Source organism: Erpetoichthys calabaricus, chromosome 11 (genome assembly GCF_900747795.2).
Source record: "Erpetoichthys calabaricus chromosome 11, fErpCal1.3, whole genome shotgun sequence".
Lineage (NCBI taxonomy): Eukaryota > Metazoa > Chordata > Cladistia > Polypteriformes > Polypteridae > Erpetoichthys > Erpetoichthys calabaricus.
Genome location: NC_041404.2, coordinates 115,759,371 through 115,784,668, shown reverse-complemented (window position 1 = coordinate 115,784,668; position 25,298 = coordinate 115,759,371). Strand labels below are relative to the sequence as shown.

The window sequence follows — 25,298 nt, the reverse complement described above, 5'->3', positions numbered from 1 at the left end:
TAATTTTCTTTACCATAAAATTTAACAAAGACAATCAATTGTGCATTATCTGTGATGTCTATTAATTCATCCACAGCTAGCAAAATAAATTTTCCTTTAATAATGGCACAACTAAGTTGCTTAAATAAATCTTTAAGTATTTCAGTGTGACTTTCTATGCTGGAATGTGAAAAGGGTATTTGACTTATTTTTTCTGTCATTTCATTCTTTTGTTTTCAACCCAGCATAGCTTATATCACTCACATATTTTAATAATAATTCAGTATCAGACAAGAGTTTCCTATGCTTACCAAAGACCCATGTATCTCTTAGTGAGGCATCCATTACATACTCTTGTGGAGTCATTGTCTTTATAATTATTATATTATTATTGTTCCCTTACAACTTTTGCAAGATGACGAAAAATTAGTTCACCCTTTCGTTTTTAGTCAACTAGATTACTGTAACACACTCCTTTCAGGACTACCCAAAAAAGACATCAATCATTGCAACTAGTGCAGAATGCAGCTGCCAGAACCTCAACTAGGAAAAGAAAATCCAAGCACATCTATCCAATTTTTATGTCATTACATTGGTTACCCATACTACTTAGAATTGACTTTAAAATACTGCTTATGGTTTACAAAGCCTTAAATAACCTTGCTCCATCCTAGGTTTCGGAATGCCTGGCATCGTACACTCCAAACTGTAAGCTTAGTTCTTCAAATGAGTGTCTGCTTATAATTCCAAGAGCTCAACTTCAAAGAAGTGGTGAGGCAGCCTTCTGCTGTTATGCACCTAAAGTCTAAAATAGCTTACCAACAGAAATTCGCCAGGCTAATACAGTGGAGCACTTAAACAAAACTGCTAAACATCATTTTAACATGGCTTCTCATAGCTACATTTTAGTGTAACCCTGATATACAGTACTGTATGTGAATTATTTTTATCATCTATTTGTACCAATTCCTACTTTCTCTACTGTTCGTTTTCCGTTTCCTGATCAAGGCACCATGCAGTCCCCTACATTGATGGTTTGAAGGCCTGATATCTACATGACCATCATTACCAAATTCTTTCATGTGAAGCCTGAAAACCATGAGGACTCATTAAGGTCATTTATGTTAGGTAGAATGCCCAGCAGGGGCTGTGCGGTCTCATGGCCTTGGAACCCCTGCAGATTCTGTTTATTTTTTTTTTCCTGCAACCTGGAGTTTTTTTTTCTGATCTCTTTGCCATCGGACCTTACTTTATTTTTTGTTATTTAGTATTGCTTAATATAATTTTTATTCTTTCAAACTTTTCTTTCTTCATCTTGTAAAGCACTTTGAGCTACATTATTTGTATGAAAATGTGCTATATAAATAAATGTTATAAACTTGGCATACGCACGTTTGTACTCGGTTTTGCAAACTGGCAGCACCTAGCATCAAAGCAGTGCTACTGTTGCTGTGGTGTTTAACGGTCTTTTTCATATTCACATCCATGACAACAGCTTTAACAAATACATCAAAATTAATTGCATATTGTTTACAAATTTAATTTACTTGATTGTAATCATTCTGTAGCAATGTAATGGTGCATGAAATGGCCAAATTATTCCAGCTAGAATAGCTGCTTTAGCATTGTTAGAAGACATCGCAAATGGAAGAGTTAGAAGACGGTGAGCATATAGAGATGATGATAACAGGCTTCAAAGTTGATTTCGGTTTCCAAGACGTATCCTCTTGGAGCTGTGTGCTGAACTGGCAAAGGCAGACTTTACAAAAGCAGACTTTGAGGAATTTGCTCTACCTGCTCCTTTGCAAGTTCTGTCCACTCTTGGGATTTTAGCCACAATAGCTTTTCAACGTGAACTTGCTAACCAATTGGATATTTCATAAATATCACGGAGTTGCACAATACCAGCTATATAGGATGGTATTATCCACTTGTCATCCAGATATACAAGATTTCTTTACACTGTGGTTGAACTGGGAAACATCAGAGTGAAATCTGCTGCACGCACATAGCTATTGCAATGGAGCTGGACAAGTTACATCAGCCAGGGATGAATCACCCAACGAATGAGCTGGCATTACATCAACTATAGCAGGAGAGCCTATAAAAATGGCAGCTCCACACAGTCACAGGTGCTTTTTCCCCAAATAGTGCAGCAAAAGGCAAGCACTCCTTTAAAAGATAGCGAGTCACTGCAAAGAGCCATGTTAAGAGCAGAGAATCGATTGGTTGTGCCACTCGGCGCCTTCAGAGAATGAATTTGCTTATGTAAATAGAAAAGTGTTTCCACTCTATTAATGTATAGTGCACAGAAAGTTTGGCGCATTGCGCAAACATGTAGCATGCTTCATAATGTGGCACACAACTGTGGCTTGCCCATACCTGAAGAGATACAGTATGATGAATCTGACCCACAAAATGATCAGCCAAATCGACAGCGTTACAACATTGTTTGAATGTAATTAGCAGAATGTAAAAACAGGTAATCAGATGCAGCATTTATTTTTTAACTAATTCATTTCATTTGTGGTTAATATTACATAGTACAGCCCTTATATTACTTAGTTCATTGGCCACATATCTAATTGTATCCACTGTTGCATTTTGTGACTCCAGAACACCATCTGTCATCACAAAGAGTTGAGTCATTGGAATGTTGCTCAGCTTTTGTAATATTGTTTGAAACAGAATAAAGAGGAGGTAGGCTGCGACTTGCCTTTTCATGTCGACTTTGATATGTGACTATTTCTTTTTTATTTTGGGAACTGTGCGCCTTTCTGAACTTTCAAATGTCTCCATCACGCTGTATCACTCCATAACTTCCTTCTCTTGCTAATACTACTGCTTAAGCCAACAAATTTCCTTGCCTTCACTTAGCATTCACTGAAAATCTTTTTTTCCCCACCATGTGCTTTTGCCATTATCTTTTAACAAAACACCAGGTGGTGATATTCATATTGATTTGCATATTAAAATATGCAAAATTATGGGAGGAGCTGGATGTGGCTGTAGAAATGTACAAGTGCGTTAAATTTCACGTTCATTGGGATTTATAAAGGGGAAGTATGTTGAATTTGTGTACCCACAGTTTTATGCATCAGGATTTTTTTTGTATGCACATTTCCACTTTTGTCCATATGTCATGTTTTAGTGTGAATTCTACACCCGCCATTATACACGAGGCCCCTGGTGATATACATTTTGAGGAGAACTATGTTTGGTGCCTTCACACTGCTACTCTTTACAATGACAAATTAAGCACACTACATTTTCTTTGGAAGAATGAAAATGCATTTTTCAGTCCGTTCATCCTAAAATGCACATTTTTCATTGTCAACTTTCCACTTCTCTGTGCTGAACTTTCATTTTTTTTTTAATCCAATAGCTTTTTAAATCTGACAATCTGGCATCTAGGCTTTGAGGCATTCAATCCACATCTGTTATAAGCAGCGGAGATCTGCCACATTTAAAGTCTTCTGCTATTATTTTGGAAAATAATTCAGCTATGAATTTCACTTCTTAGGACTTTCACAGTTTCACAGTAGATATGCTGTTCCTTCCATATCCATCTTCAAACCTTAGTAGTTTTAACACAAAGCACTTTGCTTTAGGATTCTAAGGCAGTTTAATTTTATTGGTGGAGAATGTCAATTGTTCTACTTCTTCAATGCCTCATGTAAGCACAATTTTGCTCATATTTGTCTGTATTTATGTGTCAATTTTCTAGATTTTCTTTTAACTTTACAAAATTTAAGCAATAATGTACCTTATTATCCTTTATGTCCCAGTTCAGCTTCTTCCCTCTGCTGTGTATTCCCTTTATATTTTTTATATTTACATTGAGTGTGGTAATCAATTCCTTTAACTCTGACAACGTGTCTTTGTTCAAGTCTTCTATGTGTACAGAAGGCAGAGTTGCATATCCACAAAGAGTTAGTGCTGTTGACCCTCAGGGCGTTTTGTTGGTAGTGGTTGACAACAGAGATGATGAGGCCCTGCTGGATTCAGATATGCCACTTGAAACCAATGAATTTTCATTGTCTGCCTCACTCCCTTTTTCACCCCCACATTCGCTATCAGCAAGAGTACATGCTGTACCATGAAGTCCTGTCTGATCCATTTCTTTGCCTATCTCCTCAAGCTTAGTTTGTCATAGGCTGTATTGTAAACTTGAACTCGAGACTTCGATGGATTGTTGCTTTTCCTTCTCTTTAAGGTCCAACTCTCTGCCCCCTCCCCCCCATTTATCATATTTTTAATATACTTGTAGGCAGTTTCTCTTGGGTTAACGAAATGCAGGATATCATGAATCGATTAAAAAAAAAAAAAAGGGCAAAATAAACCGCTCCCAGTAATCCATCTTTCACAATGGACAAGACCAACCGAATATTTTTGAACATGAAATTTTTACTTTTATTCCTACGAGATTTAACTTTTGTCCATTTGTCAAAAATATTCTCCCTACAGCCTACAGAACAGTGAAGTTGGATGTTGTCACACACGTGCGCATGGGAGGCAGCTAAAGGGCTTGAGTAAGGGCAGTTCCGAGTCATACTGGGATGTGGCAGAGGGCACCGACTTTTTCTCCCTTTCCTGTAGACCATTAATGGGAGATTCCAACTGGCCCTCTTGACGTCACTTCTGGGACCGAGCCTATAGAAGGAGACCTTGCCAGCTCCGGCCTCTGTGATGTCACATATAGGCTCGAACGTATGGCTGAAGACCTTCCTTTGATCTCACTTCCCGTCTTCCCCTTTAAAAGCCTCCACCTTTTCCCTATTCCCTCAGTTCTGTTTTGGACTAGGTTTTGTACACAGCAGTGCTATCAATTTGCAGCCAGGAAACCAAATACACAGGTGGCTGCCCCAAACCTTGCTATGGCTCGTTGTGGCTTTTGTGACAATGTTTAAGGAAGAGCTTGCTAACGTTGTCTAAAATGGCAGGCTGAGGTCTTGTGCAACAGTCGCAAAGTTCATACGCACTGCACTGCAGCATCTATGATTGAACCAGATACAAGAGCACCAGTAATTAGTGCTCTGAAAAGAGAGCTTACATAGCTCTACTTTTTTCTGTATGTAGACAACAAATAATCAAAATAACTGAATTTTGGTTATGTTCACTGTCTGGATTAAATTGTGTTTGGGTCTGATCTAGACCAGAGTCCACCTATCTTACTAGTGCTGACTATATACACACACACACACACACACACACAATGATGAACCCAACAGAAAAACCTATATTACTCTTCATTAAACCTTGTAACGTTCTTGTCTATAATGAATAAAGTACAACATAGTATACCATAAGGCTATGTCACATTGCATGACTTTTCCACCAATTTGAAGTCGCAAGCTTCATTTACATAATTTTGGCAAGTCAGAGACAGTTGCAGCATGATACCATGACCTCCGTCATGTAGTATAACATACCCAGCAACTCAGTCAGACCAGTTTGTGATTTGCTGCGGTGGGCTGGCACCCTGCCCGGGATTTGTTCTTGCCTTGCGCCCTGTGTTGGCTGGGATTGGCTCCAGCAGACCCCCGTGACCCTGTGTTAGGATGTAGCAGGTTAGAAAATAACTGACAGTTTGTGATTTGCCCTAATAAAATCAAATGTGTCTAAGTGGTAGAGACAGGCTTGTTTGTGTCTATGAGAGTGTGAAATAAATGAGCACTCATTTGGAAGTATAATGCATACAATGCAGCTAAGATGAATAAGGAAACAGCTGTTTTGGATCTGACAAACAAGAGAGACTCATCTGTCTGAGGTCACATGTTTTACACACCACAACAGAATGGAAGGTGTGGGGGGGGGGGGGGGGGGTGCAGAGATTGCGGCTGAATTCAGCTTAACTGTAAAGACTTTGTATGGACACTAGCTCCGTCAGGCAACATGTTATTGGCTGTCAGAAAAAGAGGGTAAACTTACAAAACTTGCATCCTGGCACTGAGGGTTCTCATGGAGCAGAAACGCGAATATTGGCAGACTTTGTAGATTTTCACAAAACGTTCGACTCAGTTGATCGAGCTGCCCTGTGGGACATCCTGAGGGTTTGTGGGATCCCCTCGAGGTTGCTGGTTTTCATGGCCGGCCTGTACACTGGTACTGTGAGTGCTATGCAGAGTGGAGGCAGGACCTCTGTTTTTCCCAGTTGATTGTGGGGTTCGTCAGGTGTGTGTTCTTGCTAATACTCTATTCAATGCTTGTATGGACTGAGTGTTGGGCAAGGTTGTGGGGTCCAGCGGCTGTGGGGCATCTGTTGGTGAAGAAAGGTTCACGGATCTGGACTTTGCTGACAATGCTGCGATCTTTGCGGAGTCATTGGAGGCTCTGATCGAGGCGCTTGAGAGACTGAGCGAGAAGTCTGAGTGTCTGGGCTTGCGAGTGTCCTGGATAAAAACCAAGATCTTGGGCAGAGTCGTCAGCAGTGTGTCTGTTTGCGGAGAGAGTGTCGACAGTGTTGAGAGGTTTACTTACCTTGGCAGTGACATTCAAGTCTCTGGTGACTCTTCCTATGAAGTCAGTAGATGGATTGGGAGAGCATTTTGGGATTTGTGGTCATGATGTCGCTGGAAAGGAGTGTGTGGCGCTCCCAATGTCTATGCAAAAGTCTTTAGAGTCCTTGTGCTTCCTGTCTTGCTATATGGTTGCAAGACATCGACACTATCCAGTGACCTGAGATGAAGACTGGACTCCTTTGGTACTGGGTACCGTTGGTTTGACGGTGTCAAATGAGCGGTTGCTCATGGAGTCCCGAATGAGGCACATTACCTGCATTGTAAGGGAGAGTCAGTTATGACACTATGGCCATGTGGCGCATTTCCCAGAGGGTGATCCAGCTTGTAAGATCCTCATTGTTCGGGACCCGAGTGGCTAGACAAGGCCAAGGGGTTGCCCACGTAACACCTGGCTGCGGCAGATAGAGGGTCATTTCTGGATGGTGGGACTGGACCGCGTGTCTGCCTGGGGGGTTGCAAACCGGGATCCCGAGTTGTTTCGTCATTTAGTGGGTGCGGCAACGTACTATACCAGTGCATGCTCCCCAACTTGACTTAAAAAACTTTGGAAATGTGACACTGTGCTGGAAAGTTGTCATACAGTTGGTCTAATTCAACATACAGTACTCCGATTTCTAGTTGTGTATCTAACAACCTCAAGTGATGAGATCAGCAACAGCAGTCGTCAAATTTGGCACTCCCTTTGACTACAAATTGGGCAATGTGACATCTGCATTAGTTACATGCAATTTACTCATTGTAATGTAATACTTAAAACCAACACATTATTGAAGAAATGCCCTATAGCTCCTTGATCACAGACTGAAGAGTTGATTAACTGTCTACTGTATAAATTGAGATACCCTTCCCTTGCTCTTCACACAATGCAATGAAACATATATTAGGACCAGGACAAATGGCTTAGTAACTGACACATTTAAATTTTATTTATTTAAAAAGAATTGATGCTGAAACACTATAATTTTATTTTTTTGATTAAAAATGATTTTTTTCCTTCAGTTTAAATCAGTATATTCTTACATAACACATTTTCAATTAAAGTGGCTAAGTTTAAGTAGCTACATCCTAGAAATCTGAGTAGGCTGGAGCAAATCTGCCAAGAGAAACAGTGTAATTAATGTACAAAGTTGAAGACTCTTACTTCTAAAAGACTGAAAGGTGGTACTGGAGGAAAAAGTGACTTGGCTAATTATCAGTGGACGGTGTCTAAACAGAGCATATTGTGAAGTCAAGAATGAAAGTATTTTCTGATAAACTACTAATTTTGCCTTTTTTCTTGAGCATTCGAGTTTGCATTAAAATACAACACATAATTTGTTATACACAGTTCACAAACATTTAAAGGGTTTGAATAACTCCACAACAGAGTAGAACACCAGTATATACCAGTTAGGACCAAATTCAGCTGTACGTTCTGAGTTGGGGAAAGCTAATCTGCAAATCTTGCACAATATGGCCACAGAAATGTTTTGATCTTTCAGTACAACATCTCAACTACAAGATATGCATTTTGCAAGTTAACCTTGCAATGAACACTATTTACAAAACAATGGCATACAGAACCTAAAACTACATGGCTCTTTTTTTCTTAATTTCTCTGAATAGTAGGGAATTTTACATCATGGCAGAGTTTAGTAAGTATTTTAAAATATAAAACTACTAACAGATTAATAAATTTGAAAATTGTGTAAGTAGAAAAAAATCTCTAGTTTAAAAAAAAATCCTATCAATTTCAAAAGACAATGCATATAATATGCAAATTTTCATTGCTCATTCACCCACTTTTTGAACCAACTTTATCTGCCACAATTCTTGGAGAAGTACCTATCCTGGATGCAAAGCAGGATCTAGCTAAGGACAAAATACAAGTTCACCATGGTACACACTTGAGCACACAACCAAGTAAACTTAGAATACACAGACACAGTCAAACACAAACTCCAAACAGACAGAGTCTGGAGCATAAATCAAATCCAGGTCCTTGAATGTGAAAGGCAGCAGTATTAAACCAAGCTTTACTTTATACACAGCTATTCAAAATACACAGTGTCTTCCTCTTTTTCAATTATTTTTTATTTTATTTAGGATTTTATACATAAGTATCATCACTGATAGTTATATAGTGCAATTAGTTTTAAAATAAATTGATCTGATACAGTCCCAGTGTGATGGTGCAAGTCGGATCCACGCTCCCACTTCTGCTTTGGGAGCCTCTTGAATCAAACACCTTCAATAGTCATGACCGGAAGAGCCAGCGGATGAGGATGAACACACAACGCATTGCAAGGTGTAGGTGCAAAAGTGAACTGTGCACTTATTAAAAACAGTCAAACAAACAGTGTTCAAAGTGCAGTGCATTGAATGTTTAATAAAGAATCCAAGAAATAAAAGGTGATGGTGGAGGTTAAAAACAGTTCAATAAATAATCATTAAAAACAACAAGGTTAAAAACAACGGAGAGTCCATAAAAACAGTGATACCCAATGCTTCCCTTTAAACCTGGAGTCTCCTCACCTTATCCTGCCTGTACCTTGCAGAAGGAGGAGACATCCACCAACAGGTGCAGTCAACCTTCATATCTTGGCTCCGTTCCCTGCTGCCCTTCCTTTGATGTATGCAGGGCAACACGTTGAGTTCCACACGCCTCTTCCACTGTTCACCTTATGCCCTTTTGGGGAGATGCCGTCAATCAGTCCACTCCTACTCCCAAGAAAGCGCTCAGTAGGAGCGACCCTTTCACAGCCTCAGGTTCCCATGGCCCAGAAGCTCACTCCCAATCACCTGCCTCACTCCATTCAGCTCGGGCATTCTCGCTCTCCATCTCTGCCTCTCTGTCTTCAGTTTCCTTTCAACTTCCTTCATGTCTCCTGTGTCTACCCCTCTCGGTCACTGGCCAATCTGTTTTCCTCTCAATCCTTTGACCTTCTACGACCCTCTCACACTTGCACTCGTGATTCCCTTTTAAAACAGGGATGTAGCACAGCTGTGGCAATCAGTAGCTCCTGGCGCCAATTAGGGTTGCAGGTAACCCTGCACGTGTGTACCGATGCACTGCGCATGGGAACTGCACTCGCCACACTACCACCCCCCTCCCAAAGACGCAAGTGTTTACATCATTTATTTAAAACTCGCCAACCAACTGTGGACCTCACTTTATTACACTCAATCACAGTGAGCATAATCACATACTACAGTACTTTACCCAAGAGATTAACACTGAAATCAATCAGCATCGTTCAAAAAAAAGAGCACTGTAAGAAGGAAATTTACATTGAAGTTAAGATTTCCTTTATATAAAAGGCCTACTATGCTTTACTTCAAACTATTTCTATCTAAGCACCATCTGAAAGGTCTTTACAAAGCAAAAATATGCAAGTCCGTTTTCAAGGAAAGACATTTAAATCCACATTTTGCTTCACCCTTTCTTTAGTAATGTAGCCTAGATTATGAGTACAGACACCAGGGTATTGATAATGAGCAAATGTGAGAAATTATGCCAAAAAGCCAAGGAACTAGTACCTTTAATTCCCCCATTTATCAGTCACAGGGACTACTTCATCAAGTTCTACTGAGACAGAAGAGCATGAAAACAATGTCTCCTGGGAAATACATAAACTGCTCAACAATGCCTGGGTCTTCATTCTGTGGCAATCGAGACATACTTGAAACTGCTGTAACTAAAGCAGCTCTCATTAATTAAATGAATTTAGAGGCTCAATTAAAAATTTCATTTGAAGGAAAAAGGTCTAATCAGATACCTTGAATATCTAAATTACAGCCTGGTCTAATGGATTATCAACCTAAAAACACCTAAAAAAAAATCTACATCGCTTAGGGCCACAATAAAGGAAAACAATAAAATTTCGCTATAATATAAATAACAGAGCCTTAGAGCATTTACATAGCAGTTATTACAATAGTACAAAAAAATATGTGCACGTATCCTAAACAAGCTTTTATGTGTGAGTTTGTTTTAGATGAATGTATCTGTTGCTGAATTTGCATTAAATCGATGTGGTCTATTTTTGAAACAACATACCTCTTAAACTGTAATGCAACCAATAAATCATACAAACAGATAGCAATAATAATTTAAGATAAATCACTTTTTACCAGTTAGTCTAATCTGACTGATTCACAATGACATACAATGCAAATCAATGACTGAAGCAATATCATGAAAATGGAAGGAAGCTGGGCTCTACATGACTGCTACCTATGTAAGAGTGAATGATGAACTGGTTGATCAGGTACACCAGTCAAAATTATCATGGTATTGATTTTTTTTTTAAGCAGTGTACTAATAATTACTAGAAAACCTGCAAACGTGCAAATCCGTGCATGCAAATAGAAATGGAATAGGTGGTTTTCTGCCTTTGTACTAGTGTCTTAAACGTGCCGTAATTTCTTTGTGTAAGAGCTTGTTTGACAGAGAGACCATCCATTAGTTTAAATGAAGTGAATTTCTATTACTGAGTCAATTTAAATAGCAGTGTGTTAGCTAGAGTTTTAATAGAAAGAGGTGTGATTGCATACACAATCAGTAATTTGTTATCTGTTCAAAAATACAAATGATTACTGATCTCGCTGCCTGACTGTCAATTTACATGGCTATAAAATCACTGGGATTTCAAATTACGTGACTGTGTGGAAATGTGCAACAGTGATGGAATAGGGATGTCACATTACCAGAATTTTTATATTCAAGACCAATACCACTGACATTTCCTGATACACGATACCACGGCAAAAACAGAAATTCCACTTAATGGCTTTTTATTAAAGTATCCCCATTACTGAAGTGAACAATAGTGTGCCTTTTTCTGCAATACAATATAAAAGGCACAGATGCCAACAGTAACAACAGCTTTAAAACATGGCATATCCATCAAGTAGTTATGCAATTATCATTTAAGTAAACAAGTACTGGCATATACTGCATAAATATTAAAATATAATGCTAAGTTTGAATTTTAGTATGTGGCAGAGATCCCCCCAGTGCAATAACAAATGGGGAGTTTATAATCATGGGGGATTTCAGCACTGAGTTGAAAGAATGACAGAATCATGAACTACCTGATTTATCTTAGCATGTACACATTCTAAATGTACTAGGGGGCTCCGCCCCCTGCTCGCTTCGCTCGCCAACCCCTGGTGTTGTGAAATTACAAAGAGCGTGATGTATGAATGAGATATAGCATAGTGTGAAGGTGTAGATGACGCATATAGGAAGCAAATAAAGTTGTCCATGTCCAAAAACGGGCTCAGAGAGGTAGATGGCAACTTTGTCCATGGTTTGTCCTTGTGATTTGTTGATGGTCATGGCAAAGGCAGGTTTAATGGGGAACTGTCGCCATTTAAGTGTAAAAGGTAATTCCAGGTCAGAACTTGTAAGATCAATTCTAGGAATTAGAACAGTATTGTTAGCATGTGATCCTGTAAGAAGTTTTGCTTCAATAACATTGTGTGGCATGGTGTTGACGACTAAACGTGTACCATTGCATAAACCCTGTTTAGTGTTAAGGTTTCTTAATAGCATGATTATTGTTCCGTTTTTAAGGCTAAGATTGTGTCGTGGTAATCCGGCTGGGTTAACAGTGTTCAAATATTCTAAGGGGAAATTAAGATGGTCATTGTCGTCATCAGAGTCCACTTTGTCAGAGCTTAGAAAGAGCTGTGCCTCTCCAGGAAGTAATGAAATGACCTGGTTATTAATGTGATCAACATTAATATTTTTTGGACATAATATAGTTCGTTGTGTTAAAAGGGGTATTTGGTGTAATGAGATTGCTGTTCCAAATATCTCCGTAACTCTTTTGAAAGCAATGCCAATTGTCTGCGTATTTTAAGGTGGACTGAAGAATAGCCGAGCGCATGGCATGTGGAACAATAGCTAAGCACTGTGTAAAATCTCCTCCTAATAAAAGTACCTTTCCTCTAAAGGGAATATTATTATTCATCAACGTTTGTAGAAGTTTATCAATGGTGTTGAGTAAGTGACTGGATGCTATTAGATGCAAAAGCAAATGAACTATTGTAGGATCTAATGCAGTTCATAATGTTTTTACTTTCAGGTACTTCGTTAGTTAGAAGCTTCTGGAGATATGCAGGATATGAATGTAAAGGAGGCAGTCTAATTTGACCCTTTTGACAACAACGTGTAAATTCATTACTTGTATTGCCAGTTGTTTCTTCAGGGAAGTTAAGTGAATGACAATGATTGCAAATGACATTCATTAATCCCAATGAATTTTCATGAATAGTGGACTCATTATTGAACGCATTGTCAGCTAACTGGCGCAATCGTTTAGCAGGTGTCTGTTGTTGATGTCCTTGACGTGTATCTGTTGTCTGTGCCGTTTGAGAGGCGCGTCGTTGTATGTGCAGGATTTGGGACGTGCTATTCTGGAGCTGTAATCGATTTGCCTGTGCTGTGTGAGAAGCCCGTTGCAGGTTACGGCGTTCATTGTTTGTATTGAGCCTTGCGCGTTTTTGTATGTCGGTTAGTCGAGCTTTCTCTTTTTGGAGCCTTGCCTGCTTGTTTTCCGGTATTCCAGATGCGCGTTGTAGACGTCTGCGTTTATTTATTTTGTCCCTTCGCTGCCGTTTTTGAATCTCTGAGACTCAAGGTGTTTCGTTTTGAACCCTTGCCTGTTTCGATGCAGCACTTTGAGACGCGCGCTGCATGCGTCTACGTTCATTGTGTCTGTCCATCTGCGCTCGTTTCTGTAACTGTTAGTTGAGCTTTGCGTTTTTGGAGCCGAGACATTTTTTCTTCCGGGGTTTCAGAAGCACGTTGTAGGCGCCAACGTGTATTGTTTTTTTTTCATGTGGGTTCGTGTTTTTGGTCGCGTCACTCGAGCCGTATCGTTTTGTACCCGTGATCATGACTTCATGACTTGTTTGTTCTTCAGCGTTAGAAATATGGATAAGTAATAAGGAGGATCGCACTCACTGTTAATATGGAGCCTTTTCTGTGGTTGAACGGTTAATAGTGCATCAGTGTAATGATATCGACCTATGCTGCATAATTTGAATGTGTTAAGATGACGTATGTTTAATACGGACGGTTCGTTAAGTAATGGGGCTGTGTGTCTCATTTCTTATTTATGTTAGTGTGGTCGTGGGTCCAAATCCTCCTTTTTGTGTATGTTTCGTGTGCTATGTCCGTAGTCTGTCCCGTTTCATGTCCAATGGGTTTGTGTGGCGCTCGCGTCTGACTTCTTTTTTTTTTTGTGTGCTAGGGGCGCGTTGCCTCACTTTTTTTTATCTCTGTTAGTGGAGGGGGTGTTTGTGTGTCGTGGGTCTGAATCCTCTTCTTTGTGTGCGTACCGTTTCGTGTGCTATGTGGCGCTTGCGTCTGACTCCTTTCTTTTTGGTGTTCTAGGGGCGCATCGCCTCATTTCTTATTTCAGTTACTGGAGGAGGGCTTTGTGTGTCATGGGTCTCAATTCTCTTCTTTGTGTGTGTTCCGTTTCGTGTGCCATGGGCTTCGTGCGGCACTGTGTGCGGCGCCGGCATCTGACTCCTTTTTTCTGTGTGCTATGGGTGCCTCATTTCTTATTTTACGTTGCTTTCCATCCGGTTTCCGTTGCTTGGAAGGGGGGTTTTGTGGGGGCGCCTGCGCAGTACGTCTTTTGCGTCCACGGCCCATGGCCGGATGTCCCTGCGTCCATCCGGTTTACCATTCTCGGTTAGTAATGTGGATTCTCTGACACTTTCTATCCAGCAACTGAAAACTACTGCTTAAAATCAATACTATAAATATAAAAATTCAAACATTACACTTTTGAATTAGTAATTTCTAAAATTATTCCAGATACTTCCATATTTCTGTTTTTGCAACAACACACTTTTCAAGTCTAATTGGTCAGTGAACCACTCGGCTAAGTTTGTAAAATTTGATATTATAAGATTTTATATTTGCAACATTACCTGGTTAAAAAAATAAAAATATAATATTATGAAAGAGTAATATTTAATGTAGTCTAATTAGTTCAAATTTCAAATGTCATACATTTGCAGTGCTAAATTTTCCAAATCCATTTGCCTTATTTTGAAACATTTGTCCCAACCTTACACACTTCCTTTGTGAAATCATTCTTGTCAGTTGTGCATGTATTCTGTATTTCTGAACTCCTGTATAACAGACTTTCTTTAGCTGTTTTCAAGGTTTCTTACATGAGTAATCACACTTTGTTATTGCTTCTGCCGGTCTACAAATGCAGAATTAGAAAATTACTTAATTTATAATGGTGAGACAGCATTACATTCTTTAACATACCATTAAAATATACGATGAACACTAATCTGCCTTCAAAAGACAAACTAATAACAAATTCAGTGTGTGCAGATTTGTATTTAGCAATGACATATTACTTTATTTGAAGTTTTTTTGTCTTGCTAACTTAATGTTTTGGCGATTACACATCTCTGTTAACATTGTAAGTGTTTTAATAGGAAGATGTAAATTGCCCTTTGACACACAATAGCAAAAAAAAACTTATCAAAACAAATAGAGCAACTTGTGTCACCAATAGTGCAGAAAAACCAAATAGCTACTTCATTTGAGCCATTTTTATATAGTTTCACTTATGTGTTGTTTTTCTCCTTCTGAAGTAATTTGCCTATTTGCAGTCACACATGACTGCAGTACCGACTTTCTCAATATTATGATACTGTCAAAAAGCTGGTATCGTTACATGTTTTGAACCTAGGTGCCATTCCCAAACCCAATATGCAAAGTTGTCAAGGTATTGCAATCTCACCCCTTTATGACAGAAAATAATATGCTGCCTGACACAGCTTATGCTGTGTGAAGTACTTATATGTATGGTGAGTTCAGCCATAATCTTCCCATGGTATGTCAAACACAACACCAGAAAGACGAGCCTCGCTGGAAACTGCGAGATCTGAAACACCCATGTGTCTTTCTTCTAATTGCTGCATTATATGTGTAGTACTTCTGTTTATTAGTTACTAGCAAGAGTACTCGGCATTGCCCGGGAAGCTATAACTGGTGAATTTCCAAAATGAAAGAAACAGAACATACAAATAGAACAAACATTTTTCTGATTGACATTTTATTGAAATAGTTAGTATAAGTGGTCATTTTAGAGGCTTTGGATACACTATATTTTTTGTTTTGTCTTGGGGTTCCGAAAATGAACAAATTGTGAAGGTTGCCCACTATAGAACATGCCACGTAGAGTTGCCCGTGTGAAAAGTATGGATTTTCCAAATTGATGCCTTTAACTTTGACTGATTGCCCTTCAGCCTTATTGTAGACATTTGAAATCAAAGGGTAAATCATTCGGAAGTAGCGGAATTCTTGGTATGAAAACATCTTGATGTCTTACGCAATTTGTATGGGGGACAAACAGACATACATACATACATCTGTAGCGGGGCCACATAGTGTTTAAATGTCAGTTCTGAGTGCGTCTCGTTTCATTGTCCCGTTTACTGTTTGTGCATCAGTTTATGCCGTCCCCGTAAAAAGGGGGACGGATGATGGAAGGAGACCACAGCCGCCAACCTGGAAAAACACCTGTTTACAATCATTCAATCCCAGCCGTCACAGGACTATATAAGCCATCAGGAGGAGAAGGAAAAAAAGAGGGGAGAGAGGAGATTTTTCATTCACGACCACGAACCAACGGTACCAGTTATTGTCCACATCGCGCTTGCCAATCCAGTTTGTTTTTCCATCTGCCAGATTTATTTCACGGACCTCACCACGAAAGACCCCGGGGTAGGACTTAATCATCCACCATACACATGAGGATTCACGGTGAGGCTGTTCCATTTTTTTCCGGGGAGATTCAAACAACTCAATATCACTAATTCAGTCATCCGCTTTCAGGACAGTTTCATTATTGCCGGACTCACGTACTCATTCATTTTCAGTTTATCAGTCATTGTCGTTTTCGTGTTGTGTGTTTATTTGTTACAGGGACAAGGGAGGGTTTTTGTTGTATATATTTATATATGTTTGGTGGTGTCTTGTTATTGCTGGGGTGGAGGGATATTTATATTTATATATTTGTTTCTGTTTTTTGCATGTCATTTTACTTAATACATTTAATCTGTTTAATTTTACATCCTGTTTTTGTGCTCATATTTTTCACCGTCGATTGTGGGGGAAAAGTTCAAATGGTAAGAAGTACGGCTTGATAGTAGATTATTTCTCAGTAAACTATCCAGGCCACTGGTCTTGGAGGTGTAGCTGCCGGCTGGGTAAAAGGGGTCGGCCGTTACACATCTACTGACATTTTACATCCATACTGCAGTCCCCCTTCACGCGATGAAAGCAGTCGGCTTTCTCATACTTAAGAAACTGTCCTGCGCTTGACCAAGGACATTTTTCCCAACCGAACATACCCCATGACCTCCTCCTGGTCACAAAGCAGCCCCATGCCCAGTTTAGTGGCGATCGGACGCCCGGTGCAGATTCGTATGGAGGACAAACAAACATAGACTCTGCTTTATATATTAAATAATGCACACAGAGCTTGCACACCGACTTGAGACAAAAAATCAAACTTGGGGGGAGAGTTACAGAATAGTTGGAGTGCGCCACCGGGTATGACACACTACACGTTATACTACGCACTGTTCTCTGTGCATTTCACATAGCATATCAAATACGTATTCTAACCAACTACTCTTTCCTTGTTGGGGCAAAAGTTCCTGATGTTAAAAAGGAGATTTTCAAAATTCAGTACATCAAGATTGTTTTAAACATTTTGACCATCTAAGTGGTCCTAAAAAAGTCAGTTGTGTGCAGCCACTTTCAAAGACCATAACTTTTGTGTCATCTGTCAGTTAGTAGCATTTGTTATGGTACGGGCATTGACTAAGCCATGTTATTGGCCATAAAACCAGGCTACTGCTATTTAAAAAAAGAAAAAAAAATTCACAGCTGTAAGTAATAAAATATTTTACCTTTATACCCATTTTTTTAAATCCAACCATGTTTGAGCTTAACATGAATTTCACCTATGCTTTTTAATTACAATCTTTTCATAAAATATGTATACTCTTGTGGGTTCCAACGAAATAAAAATGCTACAGTACAATACCTTTTGACTAACAAATGTAGAGAAACAAAATTCCACAAGAATATTTAAGTAGTATGACGAACAAATTTTCCCTTGTTCTTTAATTCATGCATAACACATGTAGAATCAAGTGTTTTTTGCATCTCCCTACTATGGACTATATAAAAGTATTCAATAGTATGACTATTAAGTACAATACAATCAGGCTTCAATAAAATGCACAGGGAAGAAAATAAACAAATGTATTAAAAGCAAGCTATATCTTGTTACTTGGAAGTCAAAGGTTTTCTCTATAAAAGTTTATAATTTGAACATTTAGGCAGTTCAGACGAAAGATGTCTGAAAATTAAAAGCGCTATCATGTTTGTCTGCATTACTTGGAACACCCTGCCAAAAGAAGCTGAATGCCTGCAATGCATTTTGGACTCAGAACTGTGTGAAAATACATGCACTACATACAATAAAATAGATTCTAAAGGACTGCTTTTGTTACACAAAATGATGGAATTTGGACAGGACAAAACGGTTCATCTGGTGGAAAGCCAATACAGCTTACCATTCTAATAACACCATACCTACAGTTAAGCATGGTGGTGGAAGCATCCTGTTGTAGGTGTCCTTACATGGCCTAGTCAGAGACCAGACTTAAACCCTATAGAAAATCTGTGGAATGACCTGGGGCCTCATGTATAACGCCGTGCGTAGAACTCACACTATAACATGGCGTAAGCGCAAAAGTGGGATTGTGCGTAGGCACAGAAAAATCCAGATGCAGGAATCTGTGTGCACGCATACTTTCACGTTCTTCCACTACATAAATCCCGATCAGCGTGAAAAGTAACGCACGTGCACGCGCCTTCTGTCCAGCCCCAACTCCTCCCAGAATTATGCCTCTTTGAATATGCAAATCAATATAAATAGCCTTCTGTGAAAAGACAATGGGAAAAGCACAGGGGAAAATATAAGAATTTCAGCAAATACCAAGTGGAGGAAAAGGAAAAACGTACTATAATCAACAAAAGAAAGTTGATCGAGTGACAGAGTGTCGGAAAAACTCGAAAGATCAAATTCACAAAGTCGCACAGTGCCCGAAATAAAAAAGAAATCACATATCAAAGTCGCCGTGAAAAGGCAACTCGTAGCCCACCGTCTGAGTGTCATATGAAAGCATATTAGGGTACAAACAAAAAACATAGGCACACAGTGGGAAAAAAGCACGAAATGTCAGCTTTAATCTCGAAATTTCCACTTTAATCACGTAGTTTATTTTGCCATTGAAGTAGAACATCATAAACTTCATCTTAAAATCGTTTATTTTACTAGTTTCTCAAGTAGCATGTTAAATGCTTTGTTCTGTGTTTGATCTTCTATGTGCTCTGTGTGAATCACTACATGCTTCCGTTCTTTCTCTTTCTCCGACAGGACACAGAATGCATTACATTCGAGATATTACAGCTCTCTGAATAATTAAAATACTGAGATGTATACGTGATATCATTTTCATGATGATAGGAATGAAAGCATGTTATTAAACATGGGAACACGGTGGCGCAGTGATTGTTCATATCTCACGCAAGAGGCTTGCTGCACCATGTGCGACCTTCGATGAAATAATTTATTACAGAAGTACTGTCTCTTTCAAACGTACTAACCTCCAATTCCTGTCCATACTTTTCTTTCTCCAATCGCCACACAATCAGCTCTGTAATAGACGTTAAGCCATTTGTAAGCTTAGAACGCCGATTCTTCAGAACTTTTAAGGAACATTGAAATATCTTCGTAGTACATGTTTAATTATTCTATTCGTCTATCCTTCCAGTGTCGCGTCAGCACCAGCAAGAATACAGCGCAAGGCAGGAGCTATCCTTGAAGTAGCTATACGCTGCGGCACCGTGTCCTCACATGTTTAATTATTAACAATACAGATTATTTAAATGAAGTTAAAGTTTTATCTGTATACTATAAGCAACATATTTTGCTGCATTTCATCTTAAAAATGATATTGTCATCATACGCGCTTTATAAAGTAGCGCAGGTTGTGCAATATTATAACTGTAGTGTAAGTTTACAGTGAGGTGATTGTACTTATAAGTACAAACAGTTCTACAAGGAGCACTTGATGGACTGATTGAGTGCGTTTATAGTTCTTGTGATGAAACCGTTTCTGAAACGCGAGGTCCGTACAGGAAAGGCTTTGACGCTTTTTGCCGTGGTTGAGACAGTGTGTACTTGAAACTGTATACCGATAATTCCCTTTCCGATCATCTGCTGCTGTGATTCACACTCAGATACAGTGATATAAATACTCCGAGTGGTGCAGTGAGAGTAATATGGAAAAAGATGATCCGCAGTGGCAACCCTTAACGGGAGCAGCAAAAAGAAGAACAAGATGCAGTGAGCGTAACAACGCTAAAGCAGTTATGGTATTTGGAATACTATGGCTATTCCCTGGCCCATTATATTGCTACAGGTTAATTACAATCAGATGCATTACACTAATAAACAATATGCAGTTAATTTCAGTGTATTTATAAAGCCGCGTCAGGAATGTGGAGCTAAGAAAGAAAGGATGAGCACACAGGAAAAGTAGTTTGACCATTCTGTGGACCATTATATTGTTACAGGTTAATTACAATCAGATGCATTAAATTTATGAACGATATGCGGTTAATTTCAGTGTATTTGATAAAGCCGCCGCCGTGGATGTGGATCTAAGAAAGGGTAACCACACAGGAACAGTAGCACTGCTTTGACGCTGGGTGCCGCCAGTCTGCAAAACCGAGCGGAGAAATTGCGTACGCCAAGGTATGAGTTACCGTGGAAATGTGCGTGGCTTTACGCCAAGTTTAGGTTTTATACATCGCGATTTGAGCGTGGAAACGGGAGTACGCAACATTTCTGTGCGTATGCACCGTTTATACATGAGGCCCCTGAAGATTGCAGTCCACCAACAATCACAATCCTTTGCACAGTCTAGATTTGCAAAGTTAGTATAGTAATATCCCAACAGACTCATGGCTGTAATCAAAGCAAAAGGTGGTTCCATAAAGTATTGACCCTGTACTGGCTCAGGTGGAAGCTTCTGATCCTTTAACCATATTAGCGATTCTGTTTTAAATTTTTTTTTCCCCCAAAAAATATACACAGAGAAATATTTTGTGTGTGTCTTCATTTCAGGCTGCAAAGCAACAAAATGGTAATATTTTGAAGGGTGGAGTGATTCTTTTCTATACCTACTATAACTTACATTTTCACCCTCTCTCAGTTCACCCACCCCTACCCGTCCTGGTCCATGCGAAGCAAACTGTTACTGTATTATTGTCTACTAGATTTCTCAATGCTTTCCCAGAACTTTGTTTTATGTACTTTAATTTGATGTTTAATGCTACAGTAGGATACTTGCCTTTGTACAGAGTTATTTATTCAGCTTTTTGTGCTTCTATTCTAAATGTGCCCTTTTGAATATTTGCAAAGCCTTTTGACCATGCAAAAGTAATCTATATTTTTTTTATTATTTTTTCGCTTAAGTATGTTCTTGTCGATATCAGCATCGAGAGAAATGTCTATATCATTTGCATCCCAAAGACTGGATGACTCATTTACTGATGTTGCTGGAGTGTCAGCTGGCAAGATTCTGAAGTTTCCGGAAGGTGGTAACTCCAAACTCAATTTAAGGCGTTTAGCCGGAGACATTTTTAAAGCTGCTGTAACATTCATTCATCCCAGTCTTGGATATGAGAACAGATTTCTCGTCACCTGGAAGAAATGTATGATTGATCCAAAAACATAGTAATGTTGCTGCACTACTATGGTATGTTCTTTTCATAAAATTCACAGGAGAAAAACCGAACCATTGGGCATTGAAGCTTTCATCAGTAACAGCACATGGCCATTTTACCCCTCACCACAATGCAAAAAAAAAAAAAAAAAAAAAAAAGAATTGTCGTCTCATAAATTGTTTAAACATGTTAACAATGTAGTCAACAAGTCCCCACTCTGCCACTTTGAACCTAGTAATTCACTTGATCTATATAAGAATGTACCATTTGATTTGTCACATCAAAAAAAAAAAAAAACAATGCAAAATGCAGCTTTCAAATAAATCAGCAATTGAAACCAAACAACCTGGTCAGATACTGTGGAACTAACCCACACCTTCAAGTACTGTGGATCTTACCAGCTTAAAAAATGTACCCAGTAGTCTCTGAATTTATGAAAAATGACACACAGACTAACACTTAAGCTCCTAAGGCAGTTACTACAGGACTTATGATATGTGCAACACATTACTTGTAATTCAGAAAGCATAAAATTAGCATCACAGTAGAGCTTCAACTTAAGCAAATTCAGCTTTACATGACATGGAAATAGAAAATAAAATTAAGTTGGAAGTAGTACAAAAATGATAAACCACTCACGGTGATATACTTTTACTATATTGTGCAAGAGGCACTTTTCACCCTGTAGACTTGACTCCATCAATACTGCATGACTTTTAAACACCTTCCTATCTCTTTCACAGAATTGTGAAAGTTTCAGATAGATAGATAGGATAGATTTATTAATCCCAAGGGGAAATTCACATACTCCAGCAGCAAAAAATATTAAAGAGTAATAAATAAATGCAGGTAAAAAACAGACAATAACTTGAATAATGTTCAACGTTTATCCCCTCTGGTGGAATTGAAGAGTCGCATAGTTTGGGGGAGGAATGATCTTCTCAGTCTGTCAGTGGAGCAGGACAGTGACAGCAGTCTGACATTTGACATGTGCAATTGCTATGTTTGCCACCAGTATCTTTTCATGTTCAGGCATCAGCTGGCTAAACTGTCATATTTGTAAAACAAAAATAATACTCTGTTCTAAATCTGGCTGCACTGTACTGAATCACGGTGCTGTCAGCTGTAGCTTCCTGCACACAGTCAAAGTCACCTGCAAAATGATGATATTGTGCACAGGATGTCATATGTGAAATGACTGCTGTATATACATAATGTACATATTAATTAGGTACAAGTTCAAAAAAATGTGTGCTGTTATTTTAGCGAAAACATAAGTGGATGTCTAAGGACATTTCACTATACACAAATTTATGCTATATGGGAGGCTAAATAATGTAACCCTCATATAAGAGGTGTCTATTGTATTTTGCAATGCTGCACGAGTTTATTTCCACATGCTGGCAATGAATCTATTGAAATTTTAACAGTACAGGATTTTACTTTGCTCTTGTAATGTCCAAAATATATTGATAACTGTCACTGATTTAACTGATTTTTTGTTAGTCTATAGTAGACAGGATGCCTAAATAACTCAAAAATAACCAACCGTCAGCCTACGTAACACAGAAAAAAGCGTCCATTCTTTTTAAATTTTCAGTACAGAATGGCAGATGCAATAGTCAGAAGAGGGATAAATTCTGCTTCTATTACCTTAAATAGCATGTAATTTTTAATAGAACAACCAAAATGGGACATTATGTCACACAGCCTAAGTCAATGCTGTCCGAACACCTACAGCCATGCCCTATGTTCATTAACTGCTGGGTAACACCTATCATATTGGGGCTCCCGTTCTCGGGACAAAATTCTAACACTGACTACTCACCAGCACGGAATATGGTAAACACTTTTTTGGAGCAATAAATGGTTCAATTACTCTGGTTTAGAAAAAAGTTTATATTGAAAAACATGTTTGATGTAGGTTGGTTCTCTTGCAAACTGGACTAATGTTTATTGTTTTAAGTTTACACAGTTTATCCAGTTTAAAAATAAACCTGTGATAAAATTCATAGTTTAAACCCAATCATTTGATTAAAACTTTCCAACCATACTAGTCCTGCAATACCCTGACCTGCTTAAATTACCTTTCAATCCTTTTTTATTTTATATTAACAGACATAGCATAAGCAGGTCAAATAACTTGCTCAGTGGCATACAGCATACAGATAATTAGGACTAAATTGCACCAAAGCTTTAGAAACCAAATAAATAAATACACTAAAATGTTTATTTAACAGAATAACATTTTTAAAAACATATTTTTGTGTGCAGACTTATTAGTATGTAATTTGATCCAAATAGCCACTTGACTTGTTGGTCACACTGTAACTGAAAGCTGAAGTTATGTACATACCAGTTTTGTGAACATAAATTTGATGTCATCCAAATTACTTTGACAGTAAGATTCCCATACTTCTTAAAATGTAATCCAATTTTTCACACATTCTAAGTCTGAAAATCCATCATTGAATATTCCATACTTTCCTCACTATTTCGATTACTGCAAGCACCCTGCAAAATATATATAAAGCTTCATGTATATACATGCATATATACATTTGCACACGTTCTCTGAAAAAATGTAAACTATTCAATAAATGATTGTGTACTATCGTAGTTTCAAAGATTTTGTTAAAAAGATCCATACCTTAAAAGTTCATTTTTGCCATAACTTCTAATAGTCAAAATATCCACAATTAGTTTCCACTCATGACCTGCAAGAGAAAGAAATCCAGAGGTGTCAAGAATAAAAAAAAAAGAAAAAGAAAAATAGCAGTCCAGCTGTATCATAAATTTGTGATATTTTATACACAATTCTAACAGAGTAATAAATGGAACAAAAATTTCTACAGTAACCACTTTGGTAAAAATCCACAAACAACATGAGCACTGTGACATAAATAGAGGGTTTTCTATGATCAAACCAATACTCTGAACTGCATAGCCAAAACAGTTGGTACAACTTCTAGCCACTTTTTTTTTTCTTCTGCGAAATCTTGCTTATTTTTGCCATTATGGCTGAAAACTCAAAACAAAATTTAGATTCTTAAAAAGAAAAGGTGCCAAGCCAGATTGGCACTGCCAATTTGATTTGAAGTTGTACTGCCGCAAAAAAACTGACATCTGTACTTTCCCCAGGGTTATACTAGCTGTGCATGGTCTTTGGGACAAAAAACAACCCAAAGACTCCCTAGCAGTTTTACTATATTGGTTAACTAGCACAGGGGTCAGCTAAGTGGGTCAAGACAGGTTGCATCTTGTTCGAGATGGACATGTAGTCAAGTGCAGCTGTGGCACAAACTGAGCTGGACAGGCTGGAATCTGTCTCAGGCAAACATATGGTAACTTGTTGTGTGAATGAACAACATGCACATACCACAAAGCTGAGTTTGCGCATGAAAGTACCGAAAAGACTTAAAAGTGCATGCATGCACCATCTCACTAAGTGCAAGTTACACTTCTATAAGGGTTTTACATCTTCCGTACAATTCACACCAACTCCTGTGGCTGTGGCTCAGTGCGAGCAGAATGGACTGCTCCATACACACACGTCTTTCATAGTGAGAAATGAGGAGCATGCAAGCCAAGGTTATTATAGTTTTGCCTTATGTTTTTATTTCTATATATTATTTTTTCTGACCTTACTTGAAAATTCAGTTTAGTTTTAGTTTTCCTTCATTGTGTATTTTTATTTTAGTTTAGTTTTTATTTCACAAAACATTTCTATTTTATATGTATTAGTTTTAGTTTCAGTAATTACTAGCTGTTCCCCGCAGCTCTGCCCGTGTAGTAGTGAAACATGATAAACTTTAAAAATCAGTAAAACAAATTTTAAAAAATGTAATTTGTACGGAGAAGAATTTACATGGATAGCTTTCGTAGCCGAGGGCCTCTTCAAATACAATATTTTTGGTTTTGCTATCAGCAGCAAGAATGTAGCTGTGATCTCTTTG

The 25,298-nt window shown here is 38.5% G+C and overlaps 1 protein-coding gene across 5 annotated transcripts in view; it reads right to left on the bottom strand.

Annotated features, from left to right (window-relative positions):
- The window catches only part of rnf44 (ring finger protein 44), a 191,611-nt gene that overhangs the window by 55,371 nt on the left and 110,942 nt on the right, over positions 1 to 25,298 (bottom strand). For 3 of the 5 annotated variants that reach the window (XM_028813726.2, XM_051934177.1, XM_051934176.1), the window contains exon 2: positions 23,993 to 24,059. The gene's annotated coding sequence lies outside the window, so the exon portion shown is untranslated. Of the gene's footprint in view, positions 1 to 23,698; positions 23,857 to 23,992; positions 24,060 to 25,298 lie in introns of all 5 variants that reach the window. The other 2 variants (XM_028813722.2, XM_028813724.2) reach the window with 1 other exon arrangement.